Source organism: Rhamphochromis longiceps, linkage group LG14 (genome assembly GCF_057381845.1).
Source record: "Rhamphochromis longiceps isolate RC_006_pf linkage group LG14, R_longiceps_female_GT1.1, whole genome shotgun sequence".
Lineage (NCBI taxonomy): Eukaryota > Metazoa > Chordata > Actinopteri > Cichliformes > Cichlidae > Rhamphochromis > Rhamphochromis longiceps.
Window position 1 is genome coordinate 35,073,889 of NC_140570.1, and position 24,059 is coordinate 35,097,947.

The following is a 24,059-nucleotide window of genomic DNA, read 5'->3' on the forward strand; positions in this document are numbered from 1 at the left end:
GGTTTCCTCTTTCTGGCGCAAAGTGAGCGATAAAAAAACAAGAGAGAACAGCTGATCATTGATCAGTTTCATGATTGAAGTAGCAACAGGGTAAGGAGGGGGAGAGAATGAGAAGAAGAAACAGCTGTGCAGCGTAACGACAGAATAACTCCAGCTTTGTGTCTTTTTCCATTCTAGCTGAATACAAAACGCGTAATATTTTCTCTGAATACGGGACGATTACATCTTTTTATGGGACAGTGGCAACTCTACTAACTAACCTTAGAAATAAATAAAGTTCACTATCAGTAACAGCATAGCACCCACCCAGCTGTATAGAAACTCCGTCATGCTAGCTAGTACGCAGTTTCGTTGTTCTGTAAAAACTCAGAACAACGAAAATAAACTCCACCTAAACTGGTTTATATCTGACCCAGATAGACTGCAGGTCATAACTTCTTACCTGAAGTTCAGTTCACCTGACACTTGGACCGCCCCACCTCGGGTCTCTCCTTTTGCCTCCCCTTTCTCTCATCCACCTGCTGGCCTCCACCACTTGCTAATGTTACTGAATCTGTGGAAGCTCCGCCATAGCCACCACCAAACAACTGAGTTATTTTTACACACCGGCCAGCATCTGGCCAATCCACCACCTTTCATTATTTATACTGTTACAAAAAAAACTCATCGGCCCATAAAAACAGAAAATCACCATCGGCCCACTTTTCAAATGCCCGGTATGCCCGATGGCCAGTCCAGCTATGGTCGTGCCATCAGTTAACCCTTTGCGTGCCACGGCTGGCACGTGTGCCTAGGGTTGCCAACCCCTGGTGTAGAGTTTAGTTGTGTACATCCACAAAGAGCTGCAGAATCAGCTGATCAGAAAATCTACTGCAGCTCTCACCAGAAATTATTGTGAGTTGTGATTCTTTTCCCAACACTGAGCCATTAAATTACTGGGCCAGTACCCCCACCTGCTGAATTCCACTTTGACCTCTGACTGTGCTCATTTTCCTGTTTAGAGGCAAAGTCACCCTCTACAATGTAGGCAACAGAAAATAGAGATAACTTTTTATTTTCCTGCTTTTTTATGATTCAAGCTGAGTACAATTTTAAAATTTTGAAGAAAATTTAAATGTGGCATGGTTGTTGGTGTGTAAGGACAAGAAAGACATTGTGGACAAAACAGGACACCCCCCATAATCTCTAGTTACAATATTATAGTTAGTTAAATGGTCTGATTGTTCAAATCTGTATTTTCTTTGATTGTGGTAAAATAATGTGTGCCCCAGTCTCCAAAAATGACATAGTGCAGGAAGCATAGTTATTCCTCTGTTACACCACAAGAGGGAGTATCCCCTAAAATGAGCAGCTCTAGCGGGAGTAAATAAGCCCAGCCACTACCCATAAGGCAGTGCGCCTATAAGAGTTGTGTGAGACTGCAAAAGTGTGTAACGTTGTGCTATGTCCATGTATATATTTGCAGGTAAGCAGATACAAGATGGTAAATAACTTAAAATGTAAGATGAGTCCACGGGGTTGCAGAGAATGTGGGAAAGTTGGTCGTTAATCCCCACTATGTGTCATTAGTGTATAAGTTATTGGTAGCGATGTGAATTAGCCGTGATGCTAACGATTAGCAGCTAGATCTAATTCATTAGTTTGTGCGGAAAACTTGTGGCACTTTTGTGGATTTATACCTGTACCGGGCTGTAATCACAGCAGATATAGACTGGTGGATCACACTATCTTTTGTTTATGTTTATTTCATTGTTACCCTGTAAGAAATATTAGTTATTTGAGTTTAAAGACTACCCATAAGGCAGTGCGCCTATAAGAGTTGTGTGAGACTGCAAAAGTGTGTAACGCTGTGCTATGTCCATGTATATATTTGCAGATGCAGTAAAGGCGAACTCACAAAGCCACACTGGTTTCAATTCATTTTAATCCAAGTGTGCAACAGGTGCTACAGAGGCTGGTCTGAGTGTGTGAGAAATTGAGTTCAGTTCAATTTTAATTCATAGAGCCAATTCATGATGGCTTAATTCAACCTACCTTGTATCCATGAATCAGGTAGTAGTGGCATAATAGTGTGGGGGAAGCAAGAAACACTTTGGGCCCTCTAGCACCAACTAAGTATGATTTACATGCACAGCCTACCTGATTAGTTTTGCTGACCATGCCCATCCATTGTTTACAACAGTGGACCCATCTTTTTATGGCTGCGTCCAATAGGATAGAATCTCAAACTGGTTCCTTGAACGTGACAGTTGATTTACAATACCTAAGTGGCCTCCACAGTCACCAGATCTTAATCCAAGAGTGCCTTGCCATGTGGTGAAATGGAAAACTGACAGTGTGGATGTACAACAAATCTGCAGCAGCTGTGTGCTACCATCTCAGTATGAACAAAATCTTTGACAAATGTTTCCGGCACCTCATTGAATCTATGCCACAAAGGGGCAAGGCTGTTCTGAGGCCAAGGGTGTACAAGCACAGTACTAGCAAGCAACAAGGTGGCCAGTTGGTGTATACTCATTATTTCCATCAAAGTACTGACACCTTATGTTGCATCAGAAGCAGAGATGGGCAGTAACGCATTACTGTAATCCGATTACTTTTTTCAAGTAACGAGTAAAATAAGGGATTACTATTGCTAAAACGGTAATTAGATTACCGTTACTTTCCCGTAGGAACGCTGCGTTACTTGTCACTACCCGATCCCTACCGGAAACCCGATTGGTACCACGCATGTGCGAAAGGCTTCTACTTCCGGTCGAAGCATTTTACGATAGTTACGGGTCAGAGTATCTGTTAAGATGTTAAGAATAATAAGTACTTCTTAAAAATTTTGCAATAATGAAACATTTCAATATAATGAAGACAAAAACGAAAAATAAAAAGATAGTTACGGATCAGGACTCCCCGATCCTTACTGCGCATGTACACAGTCCGCCCGTACAAATCGGGTCAACCCCATCCATACCGCGCATGTGCACATGTTTTCTTCTTCTTCTGTTTCGTTTAATGGCAATTTACTCCCCACCTGCTGACCGAGCGAATGAACCCTATTGTAAACTGAATTAGCGTCATTACTAACGTGTGTTAAATTTGATTTAGTGATAGTCGAGTGGTTTTATGCTTGTCTGTGTGGAGAGGATTGACTGGAATAGTGATGATGATGTCCATTATCACTGTCAATTGTCAGTAAACACTTCATCTGGCTGATGAATCTTCATGTGACATATTACAAAGTCTGTTGTTCAATCGGGGGACGCTCTCTGTTGAGGAGAAAAGCATGAATTTGTTTGTATACAGATTATCCATTGTTTAAATGTCCCGGTAGTCGAAAAGGAGGCAAAGCTGTTGAGAAATGCTAGGAGCTAACTGGGTGCTAACTGTATCATTTAAAAATATTGAACGTCGCAATGTTGGCAAAGAGAGGAAGTGACGTGAGATTTGCGCATGCGGGGTACGGATCGGGTTTCCGGTACGGATTGGGTAGCGACATTACTGCGTTACTAAAACCGTGATTTTTTTTTTTTTTTTTGCGAGAATGTCTCATGACAGTGACATAAGCGAGTGCGATGTTCGTGACAACAGCTGTGTGTAGATCAACAGTGGATCATATATATCGAGTGCAGGAGAGAGTATGAGCGTGGAGCGTTTAAAGCCTGGAAGTACTGACCTTACTTTGAGTTTGATTCCATAAAAACTGACAAAAACATTAGTGTCCGTTGTGCATGGGAGGAAAACATCTTTTTACGGCAAACCCCCCCCCTAAACGTCCGAGCAAACACCCAGTGCGCTACGACGTAATGGGAAATTCACAGAGAAACTTGCGGATTCTTCAACTGACCACTGCGGCACACCTGCACCAGGAAACGCCTACCCCACTCCTGCTTTACAGGTGAAAATAGAGCAACAGGACCGCTAGTCTTTGATTATATTTATTTTCTGCTGTGTTTTACTTGCATTTATTTGAAAGACTGAGTGTAAACACAAAAAATATTTTATTTTATGTGCTGGAATGTGCAGAAAATAGGTTTAAATATTAAACAAATTTCTTCCAGTCAGAAAATGTTGCATATAATTAAATTTTTGCTTGATGCATAAAGTTAAAAGATTAAAACTAATAAAACAAGTCTTAAAAAGAGACTTTTCCATTTGATTACATTTTGTATGATGGATTATGCAGAAAAAGTAGAATTGGGCTGAAAGATCTATCACTTTATCACCTATTCAGGTTGTAAATCGTGTTTTTAAGAAGTAACTAAGTAATTAATTACTTTTGAAAATAAGTAATCAGTAAAGTAATGGGATTACCTTTTTGGGGAAGTAATCAGTAATTAGTTACTGATTACCTTTTTCAAGTAACTTGACCAACACTGATGAGAAGTGTTGATTAAATTAACGTGAACATTGCAGTGATTTTGTTAGGATGCCTGGGTCGTTGACCCAGGGTTTTTGAGTTTATTATATTATTTATCATTTCTAGTCTTTGGTTTCTTTGTTAGAGTTCTTTCTTATGGTTTATGTCTCTGTGTAATCCTTAGTTGCTGTCTCCCCTGTCTGCTATATCCCCGTGTCCAGTCAGTGTCTGTGTCTGCCCTGGTCCAACGTCTCTGTTCCCTCTGTTGTAGTGCCTGCCTGTGAGTCTGTGTCTGTAAGTTCAGTCTGTGTTATGTTTCCTCTTTTATTTTGAAGGTCCTTGTCTTTTGTTGATGTATCGGGTTTTGCTTCCCCAGTTTCGTTAGGCCTGATTTGCCCCAGCTGTTTCCCTCCTGTTGCCCGTTCCCTGATTGCTCCCTCTATGTATTTAAGCCCTGTGTTTCAGTTTGTCGGTGTCGCGATCTACCCTTATTTTGCTGTGTGCTCTGTCTGTGTAGGTGTATTTTGTATTCTCAGTTTTGTTACCCTTTTGAGTTCAGCATTAAAGCTTTTTAAGTTCACGTTTGTCTCCAGAGTCTGCACTTTGGGTCCTTTTCCTGCCTGCAAACAGCCGTTCCATAACAGATTTAGAGTGACTTGGCCTGAACCATTATACCAAAGTCCCACCCTCAACCTCTAGATCTGGTGCACCGGTGTACGGCTCTTCATTTCAGCCCTTATATACGCCATTCTCTTGGTGAATAAAAACATTCGCCACTTGTGGAGAATATGGTGAAGGGTGACTATATGACCATCTTCTTTTCCCCAAGTCCCTGCACACAAGTGCCTACAGTTTTGCATTATTGTACTCTCAAATGTGCATTCATCATTGTAATAAAATGTTTATGCACTGAAATCCTACTATAAAATTCCTCTAAATCTTTTGATGGACTGTTCCTGCATGCATATTCTTATTCTTATTGCATCCTGTTTAGACATTCTCTGCCTGAAAAGGAATTGTCAAATTTCAACCCTCTTTACTTTATTTCCCATAGATCTAAATGCAGATGTCTCTTTAGTTACCAATCATATGACAGCAGTTCCCACTGTTGAGTCTTTGTGCCTGTATCGACTCTCACCCGTGCTTGAAAAGTCAGTCACATAGATCTTTTATTCGTGATTTCTTGATACAAATCAGAATCAGCTGAGCCTGTTCAGCAATTTATTTATGCCGCAGAGCATAATTGGATGTTAATTTTATTGTTAATTGTAGCATGCAGTGCATCTGTGGAAGCATCTGCATTTGTTGTGTTTCTCCAATCATTTATTCATGTCTTTAAATCCTTATTATGTGTATTTCAGACATGCAACCTCTGTAGTTCGGCACGTAGGCAAATTGAATATATTTTTGAGCCCGCAAGCTGTGTGAATTTAAATAATACAAGCCTCCATGCACAATCTAACTTAGAGCAGTTTGTTGCTGTGACTCGATTGTCCATCAGCGGGTTAACTGTCAAATCACAGCATCAGAATAAAATGCATTGATAAAATGTGCATATAGAAAGAGACCAGGTGTACAAGGCATGGGAAGATGTTAACACGAGTCAATTAAGTGTGCCTCCCACCTGTGAAGGAGAGCAAATTCATTTCTATTTAACAACAGACGAAATGAAAGTTCATTGGGAAATATTGTTGTGAAGAACGGCCAGATGGGACAGCATTCAAAAATAGTAACAGGGGAGGATAAAAAGAATCAGAGGGAGAAAATTAGTCCATCATCCTCTGACAGCCTAAGTGGACATTGTAAATGGAGTGCCGCTCTGGTGAAACAATAATAAATTTGTTAGACCTCTTTTGTTTAACCTGTACTTAACCTTTATTTATGAAAAGAACTCAATTAAAAGTAACAATCTTTTTTATTTTAGCTTTTTTGTTTTTGGATATAAAACTAGATCAGTTGATAAAATCAGTCAGTCAACACCCTAAGAATGAACAGTTTTTTGGGGGACTCAAGTAATTCTTATAATTGTCAGTATATTTAATGGTTCTGGCCCTATTCAATACAATGTAATGTCTGACTTTATTGCTGATGCTGAATTTAGGTTTGGGACGAATAGTCATGTAAAGCTGTCATTGTGGTTTGTGGGGAATTTCAGCATAAATGTCATTTTAATAGTTAGTTTGGTTAGACATTGAAATTACCCCAATCAACTAAAATGTAATATATAAGCTGAAATAAATGGGTGATAAATATTAATTTTAATATTCTCTTTGAGTAATAAAGATGTACTATAAATGTAAATTCAAAGATTTACATTTAAAATAGGTCCTCATTACAGCATTCTTTTAAACAAAGCAAACTAAGCCAATTTGAAGCTACAAAGTAAACAATAGAAGGACAGGGGCACTGTGATTGTCTTTCATATAGCAACAAATCATTGCGCAAATATACTATGGTGTCAGACACCGCACTAATAATGGCTCGGCTCATGTTTATTTCATTCTCCAAAGGAAAGTTTTGCATTGTTTTGCTTGACTGAGCTCACAGTATGGTGAATGGTGTGTTTGCTATAAATGTGATATGCAAATGTGTATTTATACAGAAAACACATAAATAAGCAGTTGGGTTGGTTAAAGGCTTAATAAAAGCACTATTGTTCTAAATGGGAAAACTATTTGTTCAGCAAGATGCAGAGCAGACAGTATAAGATGTGAGAATGAAATTAGGAAATGCAAGTCACTTGAAATAAAGCAATGAAAAAAGCTCAGAAGGTGGAGACCAGTTGTACAGTTGGTTTGTTACAGCTGACAGAAAATGAATGATTACTGTTAATTACAGCCTCAGCAGAGGTAGATTCAGCTAAAATCTAAGATGGAGAGTGGAGACCTAAAAATAATGGCATAATGTTCAGTGTCAGTTTTGTTTTGAAAATCATTAGAAATGATTTGCTTTCCCCTGCATAATGAGCCGTAGTCAATCCCTGCAGTGATCTAAAAAAGCAGTGGTGCGCTGGCTTTCACTCTTCCTCCTGCTGTGAACAAACCACAGCAATTAGGGAAGGCAAGATAAATAATGTACTAAAGTCATTTATGATGGGATATATTTAGAGCATCAAAACTTCGTATACAGAGATAAAGGTAATGATGTTCTCTTTTGCTTCCTACGGAGAAAACAAATAAGTCACGTTTGCATTTCCAGTAATGTGTAAAATTCGAAACCAGACTCCCTTGCAGTCCTTTGAAGGAAGGTTTATGTGCTTTTTGCCTAATTCAGAGGATGTTTATCAATGACAACAGAACCTTTTTACACAAATTTATTTACTCTGGCGTATCCACACAGCAGGATTAAAGTAATTTATAATTTGATTTGAGCAACTGCCTAAGAATATACAGCCAATGGAAAGTAGTTCTTTTTATAACGTAGTTTAAATGTTGGAATATTCCATTGAAATTCTAATTTATATTCAGCAGATTAAACCGTAATCAAACTTTTTAGTCCCACGGTGCCCCTTTGCTCTAGCCTCTGGGCTCAGTCATTCTGTGTCACAGTGTGCACACTAACATCTCACTGCTGAAGCATGAAGTGAACTGACAGAAAAACTCCACCCAAACATTATAATCTTTCTATTAATTACTCAATCTGCTTGTATGTTTCACAGATTCAAGGCTTGAAGACAAGGAATCGTGAAATGATGAATGAATAAAGCAGAAGGCAGCTACAAAGATAAAGGAATAAGAGTGATAAAACTGAAAAATAGAAGTTTTAGTACAAATTATTGGTAAATACTTAGGAGTCCACTGTCTAAAATCCTGCTTTTAAAGAAAAGAGAGGTGGAGCAGATCAAGTTTCCAGAGATTTTTTGATTTCCAAAAAACTGTAAACTGCCTCCATGTCTATCATGTGCCTATTTTTACAATGTAAGGCAGCGGTCCCCAACCTTTTTGGCGCCACGGACCGGTTTATGCCCGACATTATTTTCACGGACCGGCCTTTAAGGTGTCGCGGATAAATACAACAAAATAAAACTAGTACCGGTACTGAAAAAAAGAAGATTTATTCATAACACATGTGAAAAGACCCAGGAAAACCGAGTTAACGATAAAAACGATAACAAAATAACGCTGAAAACCGATAAAAACCCTGAAAACCATACATTTCACACGTGAGCCTCAACTCTCGCAGCCCGGTACCAAACGACTCACGGACCGGTACAGGTCCGAGGCCCAGGGGTTGGGGACTGCTAATGTAAGGAGTAAAATACTATTAAGTTATTAAGAATAAACAGTAGACTTTACATATTGTTTTTGTGCATGAATATTTGGCCTTGCACCTGATGTTTCTTTGATTTATATTTATTACAGCCTATATGATACGGACCTAACTTCAAAATTACTCATCTCTGTAGAGCTTCTCCAAATACCTTTCTGTATGCTTCTGTACTAATTAAGAGCAAATTTAAAACATCAAATGGCTGTATTCCTCATGCACATTAGTGATATCCAAGTTGTGATGGCATATATTTCCACCTTTCAAAATATATATCCTAATGTGGGGCAGGGATAGCTCAGTAGGTAGAGTGGTGGCCCCATGATCGGAAGGTCGGGGGTTCGACTCCACTGAACGGCTACCCTGAGGTACCCCTGAGCAAGGTACCGTCCCTACACACTGCTCTTATAAACTGGTACTCCAAATTTCATATTATAATGATTATTTGTTGTTGTAAACAAAACATCTCTGCTACATTGCCAAACATACATCATGGTGAGTAAAACCTTTGTTTTTTAAATTACTTTAGGTACTGTTTGTGGCATATGAATAGAGCATCCAAGGTGACCCGAAATAGACTGACTCCTCTAATGTGCTTTTTTTTTTTTGTTATTATTATTATTATCATCATTATTATTAAGCCTGTTGTCAGCGCTCTGCTAGCATTTGCCAATCCCTCTTCTCATACATATCCTTGTTTCCGCTTGAATCATTAGCCTCTGATATAATTATTGTATGATGAATTGCCAATGAAACCAGCATTGCATTTCCAATATAAGTAAACGAAATTAATTAAAGTCCTGGCAAACCTGTTTCTAATGGTAATCCATTGCTCAGTAAAATCCAGCACCTGGTTGTCTGTGTGCTCTTGCGTGAGTGCCTAAGAACCAGGAAAACATTGCCTCTCTTTCTTTTGTAACCTTCATTCAATCTTGTCTTTTCTGTCATATAACAATGTCAAACACACTTTTATGATATTTTGTGGCACATGACAGAGAATTTATTTCACATGTGAACTTGGGATTTCATGCGTGGGGTTCCATTATCACAAACAAATTATTATAAAGAAATCTGAGTTGGGAGACACAAAAAGAAAAGATTATTCCCTGATGGTGCAAAACTGCTAACCTATCTCATCAGGGTTACATTGTAGAAACCCAGCAATCTTTTGCTGTTACAGAAAATGAATTGGGATGGCTTTGGAGTCAGAGTGGGAAATCAGACAGGCTGGGTATATCTGACATTTTGTAAAGAAGCGGCAGAAGAAATCACGAAGGTCTCTGAGACTCGGAGCTTGGGAGAGACAAAGCCGGGGCACGTGATTGCAATCAGGATGAACACTGTTGGGTATAAGGTCTGCAAGATACTCCAGTCACTGACAGAGCATCCACCACAGAGCTTGATTAGCAGTGTCCGGGTGATCGGCAAAGGGGGTGGGTAACCTCATTTCTCTCTAACTGCATCCTAAACTGCAATGATTCATGACTGTTTTGCTGTCCTGCATGTAAACAGTGAAACTTGCAGAGATTGATGGTTGTTGTGGAGTTGGGTGGTGGTAATAGCAGGCTATCTCAGGGCTTGTCCACATTCTATTCAAACAGATCCCTCCCTCAGGCCTCAAGATAAAAATCCCATCATGGGCGAAGGTGAAGACTGATAGAAATAAAGCTCAGGCTTGAGTCTTCAGGAGGCCTTTTGTCTCCTCAACGGGGATCTATGTAAAACAAATTCAGTTTTAAGTATTGCACATTTCCAATCATCTGCATGTAGTGCATGGGTCCATTATGTCTGCATGGTTCAAATGATTTTGATGATAATGGCTTATATATCATTTCTCTTGCATTCATCCCAGCATAATTAATGTGTGTAATTAAGATTTTCATTACAACAGAGCAGCTGTTGTTAGCTTCATGCTGATAATGGACTTAGATCGGACTAAGATAAATTTGCTTTGTTGATTAGGTTAGGAATTGCTCAGCTGTTTAGTTTTAACTTTGAGCTTCTTGTTTTATATTATGTAAGCAAGCCAAGCAATTGACGGTTCTTGTCTTAGAAGCGTTGGGCTGCCTCAGATGTGATTGAGAAGATATAACGTGGATAAAGCATAATTCATGCTCAAGCAGAACTGATTGAATACACAGTAAGCTCTGTACGTCATGTTGTTTTGTTCGAGTGAGATTTGGCTGCTGGATTAATGGCTATTTGACTGTTGTGGAAACTGCGGGGACCGAGTTTAAAGAGGTCATGGAAGGTGACTGACACTGCCCAGACCTGTCTGCCTCCTGTAATTACTGTGAATAAAATAACAACACTGTGCTTTTTTTTTTTTTTTTTAAACCACTCAAAAAGGTTGACGGTGTAACCAAATGAAACTTGTTTTATCAAAAGGAAGCAAGGACACATTCAGTACTCAGCAAATGTTTAAGGGAATAAAGGTAAAGCAAGGGAGTTTTCAAAACAATACAGTGTGCAGTAAATGGATTTAAACATATACACATAGGATCATCTCATATAGGTACACTTTTTACAGTACTCAGAAGGTATTTTTTTTATCATGAAAGATTGCATAAAATAAATAATGTTTTTAAACAGCGAGCAGTGAGAACGTCTTGTGGTTGCAAAAGCTGTGCAGAAATCTAAGAAAAACTTTTCTGCTTCTCACTTGATTTTTGACCTTTCTTTCAGTTGATGGTCTCATTTGCAGTTTTCAAGTCTTCTTTAAATGCTGCACATGTTTGTTGGTGTATATCCCGACCTTATGTACAGTTAAACTAAATGATAAAGGTGTGCGTGATATAGAATGTGGCTGCATTGTGATTGACAAGTCACTTTTCTAAAAGTATGCATTATCACAGTTTCACATTCTGATCCAAGCTCATCGCATTCCGTTTCTGTGGCCAAAATGCTCAGCTCGAGCTCAAAATGGGAATCCAAGCACCAGTGTTGGCTTTGTCTTTTGTATACAGTCTAAGGCCCTTGCCAAAGTTCTTCTGTGGATTTAGGCCGTCTCAGTTGCTTCTGCCTCTTCATATAATCTCAAAGTGACTGAATAAAGTCGTGGTTCTTCTGCTTCTTGTTTTTTTGTTTGTTTGTTTTGTTTTGAGGTTTTTTTCTGCTGGTTATTTGTTGCCATGCCTTCTGGTGGTGTTGTGTGATGTATAAAGTGCCTAACACGTTAAGTATGTGGGCTTTGATATCATTACGACGCACCAGATATTACAAGTTTATTTAAGGTTAATAATAACTGATTTTTAAGATGGGATATACACTGTGAAGTTTGGTTATAAACCTAGAAGAAACATACTTCCAGGATTCACTTCAAAATTTTTGCCCTACATGGTGAAGCTTCCCAGTATATCTCTGACCTGCTGAAACCTCAACCTTCTTTCCGAACTTTTAGGTCTTCAGGTCAGAGGTTGGTGCTGCCCCCACGTACTCCATTCAAAACTCGTGGGGATTTTGAGGCAGTGGCAGCTAAGTTGTGGAATTGTCTTTCACTGTCTTTACACTGTACCGACTCCACCGATACTTTTAAAATGCAGCTGAACACAATGTTACACAGAAAATCTTTAATATTTTTGTTTTATGTTTTCATTGTTTTATATTTGATTGTTTTATATTGTTATCATATGTTGTATTTCTGGTTTTGTTGTGAAGCGCTTTGTGATTTTTTTTTTTCTGTGAAAAGTGCTAAATGAATAAATTTTACTTATTTACACTGAACCATATCAACATATTAAAGCAAAATAGAGTTAATTATATGTACTCAGAATCAGAGAGACTTTATTCATCCCAGAGGGAAACGGAGCTGTCATAGCAGCAAATATACAACAAACATCAAGAACTCATATAAAATGAGTATAGAAACAGTGTTAAAGAAATATTAAGATAAATATATAGATATACTGTATTTTTCGGACCATATGGTGCACCAGATTCCAAAGCCGTACTGTTGATGAACGGGTCTATTTAAGTTACTTTTTTCCACTTGATAAAAGTTAAGTGTTCATGCTCCAGCTTCACTGTATTCATGTTATGCTAACATAGCTGTGTCGCTAGCGATCACATAGCAAATCATTATATACCAGCTAGCCCAACTTCAGTAACCCTGCAAATGTCACTGCTGTTTAGTTTTCTGTCTTTATTTATGTTGGAAGTGGTAGCAGAGCTGTACGTCTTAATTTTTTCAGAAATCTCTCAATCAGAACATGCTATATAATGTTTAGGTGGAAACTAGCAAGCGAACTTCCTACTAACTTCTAACTCTGTTAAATTTGATAAATTCTGTTTTCATGGATGCCTGGATGTTAAACTTAATTGTTACACCAGGTACAGTTTTTAAATCTCAGTGATGCTGCATTGTTCGTTTGACTTTGGGACGGAGTTTTGGACCCAGATTACTCCGAGTCCTCGAGGCTCCTGACTACAGTAGCTGTAATTATCCGACAATCCATCAAGCGGTGTGGCTTCGTAGCTTACTAAAGTCGTACTAAAACATTTTTTGGCGCATCAGATTATAAGGCGCGCTGTCCATTTTTGAGAAAATTAAAGGATTTTAAGAGCACATTATAATGTGGAAAATACATACAGGTATAAATATACATATAAATATAAAAGGACAAGTATCTGTGCAAATACACTCAACAAAAATATAAACGCAACACCTTTGTTACTGCTCCCATTCCCCATGGGATGGACGTAGAGACCTAAAATTCATTCCAGATACACAATATAACCATCCCTCCCAAACAGTGGTCACAAATCAGTCCAAATGTGTGGTAGTGGGCACATCTGCCATATTGAGATAATCCATCCCACCTCACAGGTGTGCCACATCAGGATGCTGATCTGACATCATGAGTAGTGCACAGGTGTACCTCAGACTGCCCACAACAAAAGGCCACCCTGGAATGTGCAGTTTTGTCTCACAGCAAAATGCCACAGATGCCACAAGCAATGAGGGAGCGTGCAATTGGCATGCTGACAGCAGGAATGTCAACCAGATCTGTCGCCCGTGCATTGAATGTTCATTTCTCAACCATAAGCCGTCTCCACAGGCGTTTCAGAGAATATGGCAGCACATCCAACCGGCCTCACAACCGCAGACCTCGTGTAACCACACCAGCCCAGGACCTCCACATCCAGCAGGTTCACCTCCAAGATCGTCTGAGACCAGCCACCCAGACAGCTGCTGGAACAATTGGTTTGCACAACCAAACAATTTCTGCAAAAACTGTCAGAAACCGTCTCAGGGACGCTCAACTGCATGCCCGTCGTCCTCATCGGGGTCTTGACCTGACTCCAGCTCGTCGCCGTAACAGACTTGTGTGGGCAAATGCTCACATTCGATGGCGTCTGGCACGTTGGAGAGGTGTGCGCTTCACGGATGAATCATGGTTCACATTGTTCAGGGCAGATGGCAGCTGAGAATGTCCCAGTTCTTGCATGGCCAGCATACTCACCGGACATGTCACCCATTGAGCATGTTCGGGATGTGCTTGACCGGCGTATACGACAGCGTGTACCAGTTCCCACGAATATCCAACAACCTCGCACAGCCATTGAAGTGGAGTGGACCAACATTCCACAGGCCACAATTGACAATCTGATAGACTCCATGCGACGATGTGTTGCACTGCATGAGGCAAATGGTGGTCACACCAGATACTGACCGGTTCTGGGTCCCCAGACCCCCAATAGCGCAAAAAACTGCACATTCCAGGGTGGCCTTTTGTTGTGGGCAGTCTGAGGTACACCTGTGCACTACTCATGATGTCAGATCAGCATCCTGATGTGGCACACCTGTGAGGTGGGATGGATTATCTCAATATGGCAGATGTGCCCACTACCACACATTTGGACTGATTTGTGACCACTGTTTGGGAGGGATGGTTATATTGTGTATCTGGAATGAATTTTAGGTCTCTACGTCCATCCCATGGGGAATGGGAGCAGTAACAAAGGTGTTGCGTTTATATTTTTGTTGAGTGTATATGTCTTGGTTTAAATCCACCCCGGCCACTTGCTGTGTGGTCTCCCACTGCACTTTCTCCCACCTTTCCAAACCTATTCTTGCTTCACTGGCTTCCAGTGAAATTCAAAAAGCTCTGCATGGACAGGCCCCTGCTAGCAGAGCTTCTGAAACTTTATCACAGCAGCCGGCCTTTCCAATGCTCTCACCAGGGTCTCCTAAGTTCCTAACTGTCCCTCACTCTGATTTTTAAACCAGGGTTGATCGTGCTTTTGAGGTTATTGCACACAAACTGTGGAATAGCCTTCCTGAGTCAGTCGGGTCTGCTGACTCTGTTATTTGTTTTAAACGTGTACTGAAAACTAGCTTTTGTAGCTTAGCTTTCCCTTTATCTTTTTCCCTTTTTCCTCAGACATAGTTTGCAACTATTTGCGCATATGTGTGTATGTTTAAACAAATGTCTGACTGTATGGTTGATTATGTACTTTATGTAATTTGGTCCTTATAACTCAAGATAGTGTTTCACAAAAAGGTTTTTCTTTTATTCTTTCAGTCAGGGTTGATCCAAAGGTTTATCGTGTGGCCACCAGTCCAGGATAGTAAAATGATTACCATGTCCCAACATGGCCTTTGCTGGGATATCTAGTTATCTGGACTGTGTCTATGTTAACAGATTTGAGGTTGGCTGATAGGTTGCTCTTAGGCATTGTTATCCTTTGGAGTGTGGTGTTTTTCTGTATCGGGTTATTATCTACCTTCATTATCCCTGTGCCTCACAAGGGCAGCAGTAACATTAATGTTGGGGCTTCTGTTGTATTTATCAACCTTGTGAATAAGAAGGAACTTAATCGGGGCATGAAGAAAAACCAATGAAACAATTAACCTGATCTCAGAAGATTAACTATTAATTTGCAGGACTCTAATAAATAATTAAAATCATCAAAATCACCTGGAAATCAATATAAGTTATTAGTTTAATCAGTCCCATAAAACACATTAGACTATTGATTTAAAACTGGTTAATAATTAAATTAATCCAATCATTGTTACATCTCAATGGCCAGTGAGGCTGAAGGATTTGACAGTTCCGCATAGCAGAGGTTGGCAGCATTCACTCCTATACAACATTAATCTAACCAGTATGTATCAGAGGTAATTATTTACAAAAGGAATGAGCATAAACACAAAAATCTAAATGAAGACTAAGACCAAACAGAGTATGCATGTGTGTGGGGTAAACAGAGAGATTGTGTGCCTGTAGGAGTGTGTGTGTGTGTGTTTTTTTTTTTTCTCTGTAACATGTGGTTGAACATGTGTTCACTAAGAACAAAGGACATTTGTGGCAGGATCCCTGAATTACCTCAAATTTCCTCCCATGTATGAATAACGATGCCAAGTTAATAACGATTGTTATAAGTTAGGGGTTAGCATAGCAACCAGAAGACTTTGTTCCAGACTAACACTCTGGAACAAAAGCATTACAGCTGTAAAATAAATGAAACAACTTGTTGCATATACGTTGATTTCTTCTAAATTTCTTAGTCATCTGTATTAAAAGCTACGCTGTGCCCTGGTAGCTTACTACTATGTGGTTCAAGGAAGCACTGTGATTCACTTCAGCTGCTGTCCTTTCAGATCCAGGTCCACAGGAAAGCAGGGTTGCCCTTCAGCTCTTTTTAGCCAAGTTAGCGCTCTGCACAAACATGCTCTGCTGTTGTTTATTCTGATAAATTTAGCAGCTATAGCTAACTTCAACCTTTTAACGTGGTTAGTAGTGGGTACCACCCAACCACAAAATATTTTTTGCTCTTGTCACAAGACTGTTTTGTTGTGTCTATTTGCAGATCACACGGTAGAGAGCTTGGAGGGGAGAGTTCAGAAGGGGCATCTTTTAGAGCAGTGAAGAACAGCCTTTTCGCCTCAGAGGTGAGAATGGAAAAGAGCCTGAAAAGAATGCCAGCTGTGGTTTTGTGTAGCTGGTAAAAGGTGTGGTGTTACAGATGCAGGAGATGACCTTTCACCTGAGATGGAGAAGTTGTGTTTAAAGTACATAAATGAATGGATCTATTGCCTTCCTCAAGACTCCTACATCTCTTAGATGAAAAATATTTAATTGTTCTACATTGTTCTGACCTATGCAAACTGGAAACTAAAGGTTCCTGAAAAAGTCTTGACATTCTTCTGGGTTTCCTACATATCAATGTGGGTCAGCAGCATGTCAGCTTTATTTTTACAAAAGCATTTTTGGTCTTTTAACTTAGACTCTATTAAACTATGTTGCTCTGGGTGTCTCATAAGGGAAGTCAGCAGTTTGTCATCTTGAAGTATTTAATGTCTGCCTTCTTGCATATATGTAAGATTTTTCAGGTGTAATTTTAAATTTAAATTCTGATATTTTCTAATTCAAAATTTGTTCAAATCCAAATGGGTTCTCAGTAAGCTCATTGAAAGACACACTTGCTTTTAGTTTTTCAACCACATCCAAATATATGTCTGTCACAAACTGAGCCATTCACCTTACTACATGGAAAACTTATATTTAGCTGTCACCTGCTATTGCACGGTTTTAGCTATGTACAAACACAAAGATAAACATGAAACTGTACGTGCAGTGCAAATAATGAAGGGTTTGCAGTAACTGTCAGTCTTCTCAGATCCCAGCACGCATACAGGAGATTATTCCTGGGGAAGTGACATGCCAATGACATTCAAATCCGTACACAATTACTATTATACAGACTTCAAGGACACACTGGGAGTCATAAATCTCCAAGAATACAGTCACATTCGTGAAAGCATATTGTGCTCAATAGCATTTAATCTATTTCAAAAGACAGACAGCAATTGGTACAAGACAAAAACTTATCACTCTAATACAATAATTCAATCCCCTTTTCTATAATTCTTCATAGCAAAAATTTAAGATGCTCTGTTGCATTGAGTTGTGGAAACAGTGGCGATCATAAATTTACTGTCACGTTCAAGAAACCAGGTTCAGACGATTTGAGCTTTGAAAGCGATATAGGGGTGGACATAGTAAGCAACAACACTCTGGTCAGACTGTGTTGTTTAAATGATGTTTAGTTAATGCTAAGGGAATTAACTTATTCATTTGAAATGCGTTGTGTTAATTTCTTACCTTACCATCCAATTGTTGCATCAGAAACTAAGACTCATCAGGCCAAGAAAACATTTTCCAACCTTCTGCTGTAGCCCATCTGCTTTCAGGTTTGATGTGCTCTGTGTTCAGAGTAGTTCTTCTGCATCAGTCATTCTTCTGCATACACTGAATAAAACAAGTGGCTATTTAAGTTACTGTTACCTTCTCATTAGCTCGAGGCAGTGTGGCCATTCTCCTCTGACCTCTTGCATCAACGAGATATTTTTGCCCAAAGAACTGCAGATCACTGAGTATTTTTGTCTTTTTTGGACCGGCTTTTGTATCCTCTGATTGTGCAGAAACCATGTCCAGTGTTTACAGATCAGAAGATTAAGATATACTCAGACTACTCTGTGGGGCACAAGCAACCATATCAAAGTCAAATATGTCACCTTTCTTCACTCAGTAGACCACTCAGTTTGAACTTTAGCATGTAATCATCTACATAACTACATGTACTGAGTTTCTGCCATCTGATATTCCCATCAAATATTTGCATTAACAAGCAGTAAATGCATGAACATAATAATGAACAGTTGTACCTAACAAAGTGGACAGTGAATGTATGTGATACAATATTACAGTCACTGTATCCTGAGTGTTAAATGACAGAAAGAGTTTACTGTAAAAATTAGATGTTCTGTTGGGATGCTTCAATGAATGTAGGATCCAAGAATGTGCATTTGGGAATCTTAGAGTTTTCAGAGCTCATTACATTTCCTGTAATAAATCATTTAAGAACCTGTCTAATTAAATGTGCATAGAGTTGAGATAAGCAGTTTATTTCAATTCATGCCTTATGTGCAGATGTTACCATGTAGGTGGAGTGAATGCAATGGATAGCACATTTCACCTTACATGGACCCAACTCTTACTTACTGCTTAAGAGGCTATATTCAGGTATAATTACAACATCCCAAACTGTATAATGATAGCCTTAAACCAACCATAACCATCGCATGACAGAACTAGCTCTGATTAAACAGGGCTGGATTACATAATATGTGCTCAAGGACTATGAAATTAAATTTCACAAAATGAATCATATGTTTAAACTAACACCTAGCACTTTAACACAATGATACCACTGTTGTTCTAAACAAAACATATGTGCATCATCGCACAGAAAACGTGGTTAGCAAGTACTCACAAGTATAAATCATTTCTGTCCCATGCTGCTGTGATCAGCACAGCTGTGGCATAAGACGAACAATGCCACTGATATTGATTTGTCACAACACCCTCCAATTTACATGCATTTCCCTTCTCTCTTGCATATGATTAAAACCTGCAACAGCAGGTTAGGATGCTGTCATTATCCTTACACACCTGAACATCTGCTTTGTGCAGTTGTATTTTTGTACTTTTAAAATAATAACCTCCTCTTTGTTAGCTAGGCACTCGGGGACCCTGGCTGACACAGCTGCAACTTGCTGTTTGCTTTGTTCACACATTTTTTAACCAAGTTTGAGACCAATTTGCAGTTCAAATATAAACTAGAATGCTACCAGACTTTTGACTTATTTCTGTTACTGCCGATTGTTTACTTGAGTTTCAGCTGTGATACAACAAAAGAGTTCATTTAGACTTAACCTTTAAATGCACGCATACAACCAACACTTCATTATAATATATTTCCTTTTTTATAAAAAAAAAAGAAACTCTGTGGTACTATATGTCTTTAATAATGAAGTGGTGAAATGTCAAATATAATAAGATCGTTGTTTTTAAATGTTACCAACAAAGTATTAAAATTTGCAAGTAACCAGTAGCATTGAGCTCACTGTTAGGTTGCCTATACCCAGTCAGAATGACAGAGGGGAGTGTTTGTTTGGATAGTCATCACAGTAAGAAGATGGAGCTGCAGATGATTACGGGTTTAGTTTAGAGCTGCGTTTCCCATGATGCTGGAGGGCTTTGATGACAACAGCACTGCTAGTAAAGATTTATTTATGAATCAGTTTCTTTAACATTTATAAATAAAAAGCAAAACTGGTACATGGCTGTTGTGGACATCTACAGGAGGCGATGTCTGAAAAGGGCTGGGAAAATCATCAAAGACCCCAGTCACCCATCACATGGACTCTTCACCCTCCTGTCCTCTGGGAGGCGCTACAGGAGCCTCCGGACTAAGACCACCAGGTACCGGAACAGCTGTCAGACTCCTGAACTCTGCCTCCTGACATCTGACCCACGTTAACACATGGACTGGACATACACACACCCACAACCACCTACACACACAATGGACAACTGTACCCTCATACACACAATAATAACATAGACTGAACCACCACTCACAACCACTAGCACTTTATATAGCCTCTGTAGAAATTATCCACATATGTCACTTATCTTAACTGCACTACTGTATAATTCTGTGTAAACAATCATTCTGTACAATATGATCATTTTTAATTCTACAACTGTTTATAACCTACATAGTTCAAATTTCTGTACAGCTGTATATCTCATATTTCTGTATAGTTTTTCATATATATGTCCTGTTCATAGCCTGTACATAGCTTGTACTCACTACAGCCTGTACATAGTTATAGTTATAGCATATTCATAACATACTTCATACCGTGTACATTATAACATACCATAATAGACCCATTTCTGTAATATACTTACATATCTATATTATTGCTAATATATATTGTAATATATCTATATCATGGCTAAAGCACTTCTGGATAGATGCAAACTGCATTTCATTGCCTTGTACCTGTGACATGTGCAATGACAATAAAGTTGAATTCTATTCTATTCTATTCAATATAGACTAATAAGGAAGCTGTATTTTATTAACTGACTCGACTTTTAAAGATATATAGTTTTTTCAGGCCTTATTTCTAATATGTGGACCCAGAAGATCTCAAAAGTACACTCTCTTTTACTGATCCCATCTACACTGATTTTGGTTAGCAGATTTATTCCAAGTCACAATTGCCTGTAAGCAGGAAAAGTACATCATACAAATCTACCTCTACACTTAATATTAACAAACCTTTAAAAAATTATGCAAATTTTTAACAACCACAACATATTTCAAGCAATGTGATTTTAATTTATGCTCTAATCTAGCAAATCTAATTGCAGATGTGATGAAATTCTAATAATGTCAGAAAACATCCCATGCGTTTAAGGGTTAACTGAACATTTTATGGTGCTTTCTAAATCCATTATCTTCCTACATGTGCAAGGTGAAATCTTTAATTTTCCAAGCGCACCTGCTCTTAATAATCTGGCATCTCTGCAGTTCAATTCCTGGCTAGAATTATTATTCCGGTGACATTTTTGCACTTCTTATGAAAGTAAATACTGGGGGAAATAAAGAGAGAGTAAGTGCAAAATTGAAACATGCTTGAATGAAAACTGAATGAAGCTGGAACAGTGTCCTGGTGACCTTTTCTAATTGAGTGGCATGAAACTTTTGGATGGGGGTCACGCTGTATGACAGTAGATGGCATTTAAATACACATGAGGCATTAGATTGATATTCGGATTTTAAATGAAATCCATACAGTATTAAAAGTAGCTGAAATGCAAAATCAGCACATGGTCCCTGTGGCACTTCCACAAGGTGGAAATCAAGACCACTGTCATAAACCACTAAAAGGAAAAATAAGACACTTCATGATTTTTGTGAATTGCAACAGACCAGGAGCTTAAATTCCAAGTACCCTTAAGCTACAGTGTACCATTGTGCCAGTCCTGTCCTCTATGAATTGCATTTGTAATAAAAATAAATAGAAAAAGAAATTACTCGGAAGGAAATGTAACACAGTGATTATACTTCCTATCAGCATAATGAGGAAACACGGATAATTTACACTTTTAGATCCATCCATTTTCTTACATGTACTCTGCTAACACAGAGAAACACAAAACCATTAGCACTCACATTAACACCTGTTTAGAATTTAGAATCACAGAACAACCTAAGAATCAGGTTTTTGGACTGTAGGAGGATGCTGGAGTACCTGTAACAGGAAAAACTTGCAAACACCAAACAGAAAAGCCCCAGGTGGCCGGTGGAGTCAAACAAGATTCAAGCTCTTCTTGCTCTGTGACTAACTGTTTGGCCACATTTAAGATTAGTTATTAATAACTAATCAACTGCCATACGTTTTGCCTCACGTGTATACTCGTGTATATCAGTGATATATGCTCTTCAACTCTCAAAGACTCTAACATTAATAAACTTTTCTTTTTTTCTTCCTGCTGGTGTTTATGAACTCATAGCACTTAATTAAGCTCAGAAATTATGGTGTGGTTTAATAAGAAGCTGAAGTGCCTCGAGGCTATGAGCAGTTATTTAAGATCAAAATTAAAATGTTTTACTCCAACTGCAAACCTGCCCAGCCAGTCACTCTACTCATTTTATTTACCTCGTCTATCTCTAGCGGCACCAGTTCATCTGTACCAATGAAAAAAAGTTACTTTAAGCTTGGCCTGTTCCAAATTTAACTACCTAATGTGGACTACAGTAAAATATAGGGGTTTGTGTGTCCCAGTGATCCCAGTGGCTATGCTGTCACAGGGCCTTTGCCCCCTGGCAGGGTTACCCATGACAAACTGCTCCTGGGTGAGGGACCAGACAAAGAGCGATTCAAAAGACCCCTATGAGTAGAACATTGAGGGAACAGGATAGGGTGAACTAGAGCCAGGCCCGGGGAGGGTGCCCAAAGGGTAGCATCTAGTGGCCGGGTCACTAGGCCGAGCCCAGCTCAAAAAAGGGACATGGGCCCATTCTCCAGTAGGCCCACCACAGTTATGCGGAGGCGCCGTAGGTCATGGGGTGCAATGTGAGCAGAGGCCCTGGCGGACCAATCCCTGACTACCAAAACTAGTGATTGGGACATGGAATGTCACCTGCCTGATAGGGAAGGAACCCACTGCACTGAGCTGCAGCCTCAAGGTAGTTGGTGCCTGTTATGGTGGTAACCCCCAAACCAAATGGTGGACACCAGTGGTGAAGGGAGCGACCAGGCTGAAGAAGTAGTCCTATCGGGCTTGGTTAGCCTGTGCGACTTTGGAAGCCCGCTGATAATACCGACAGGCCAAGTGGAACGCGATTTAGGCAGTCACTGAAAAACTCAGGTGTGGGAGGAGTTTGAGGAAGCAGAGTCTGGGAATGAGGGGGACAACTCGTCTATCTCTGGGGATGAGATCACTGAGGCAGTTAAACTCGGTCCCTGGTGGCAGGGCCCCTAGGGTGGATGAGTTTCTTCGGGAGTATGGAGTGTCTAGCCCTTTGCTACAGGCCATTTGATCCTTATACAACAGGAGGTTTGGTCCGCATAGCCGGCAATTAGTCAGACTCATTTGCGGAGGGTGGTGGACTCTGCCAGGCTGTCACAGTGGCGCTCTCAGAATCTCATCTCTGCTTTTCACAGATGATGTGATTCTGTTGGCTTCATTGGGTGATGGCCTCCAGTTTGCACTGGAACGGTTCGCGGCCAAGTGTGAAGCGGCGGGAATGAGAACCAGCACCTCCAAATCTTAGGCAATGGCCCTCAGCCTGAAAAGGGTGGAGTGCCCATTCGTCAGGGACAAGTTCCTGATCAAGTCTTGTTAACGAGTGACGGAAAAAGGGAGTGGGAGATAAACAGACAGATTGATGCTGCCGCTGCAGTTATGCGGAGGCTGTACTGGTTCATCATGGTGAAGAGAAAGCTGAGTGTAAAAGCTCGTCACCTATGGTCACAAGCTGTGGTGTCATGGTTCTCAGGATCTGGAGAGGGTGTGGTGTGTTTTTGCCTTTGCCTCTCCCACCAGGGCGGAACTGAACTTTGCTTCCCCACCTCTGAACCCGCCCTAAACGCACACCTAAGGCTTGTTCACGCTGATTCTGCTCATCAGGAGTATTATTCCTGGCAGACTACATAAGACGGCAGGAGATGTTGCTTCCTCACTGGATCGTCGCACTACCTAGCGTCAGTGTAGCCTAGCCTCTTGAGTATCATTTTTGATTTCCCAGAGTTTACTCCTAACGTCGTTTTCCTTTGTATACAGGCCTCTCGGATTCCCTGCCTGTCTCTCCTGCAGCCTGCATTCCTGTGCATGTGTGTGAGTGAGCAAGAGCGCTCTGGGAGCAACCTTCCCTCACCCTCTGACCTCCCCGACGACAACACCCCCCACCCCACGGAGTACCATGTTACCTGTTCCACTGTACATATATACAGTGAGTATATGTATATCACAGACTGTGACATGTGGGTAGTGACGAAAAGAACGAGATCGCGGATACAAGTGGCAGGAATGGGCTTCCTCTGAAGGGTGGTTCGGCTTGTCCCTTTGAT

At 39.9% G+C, this 24,059-nt stretch overlaps 1 long non-coding RNA gene across 6 annotated transcripts in view; it reads left to right on the plus strand.

Moving 5' to 3' along the window:
• The first annotated feature begins 1,396 nt into the window (after positions 1–1,396).
• LOC146654524 (uncharacterized) overlaps positions 1,397–24,059 on the plus strand; it is a 62,344-nt gene continuing 39,681 nt past the window's right edge. For 4 of the 6 annotated variants that reach the window (XR_014914771.1, XR_014914768.1, XR_014914769.1 and 1 more), the window contains exons 1-4: positions 1,397–1,465; positions 16,433–16,514; positions 19,771–19,890; positions 23,773–23,941. This is a non-coding gene — a long non-coding RNA (uncharacterized LOC146654524). Of the gene's footprint in view, positions 1,466–16,432; positions 16,515–19,770; positions 19,891–23,772; positions 23,943–24,059 lie in introns of those variants that run through there. The other 2 variants (XR_014914766.1, XR_014914767.1) reach the window with 2 other exon arrangements.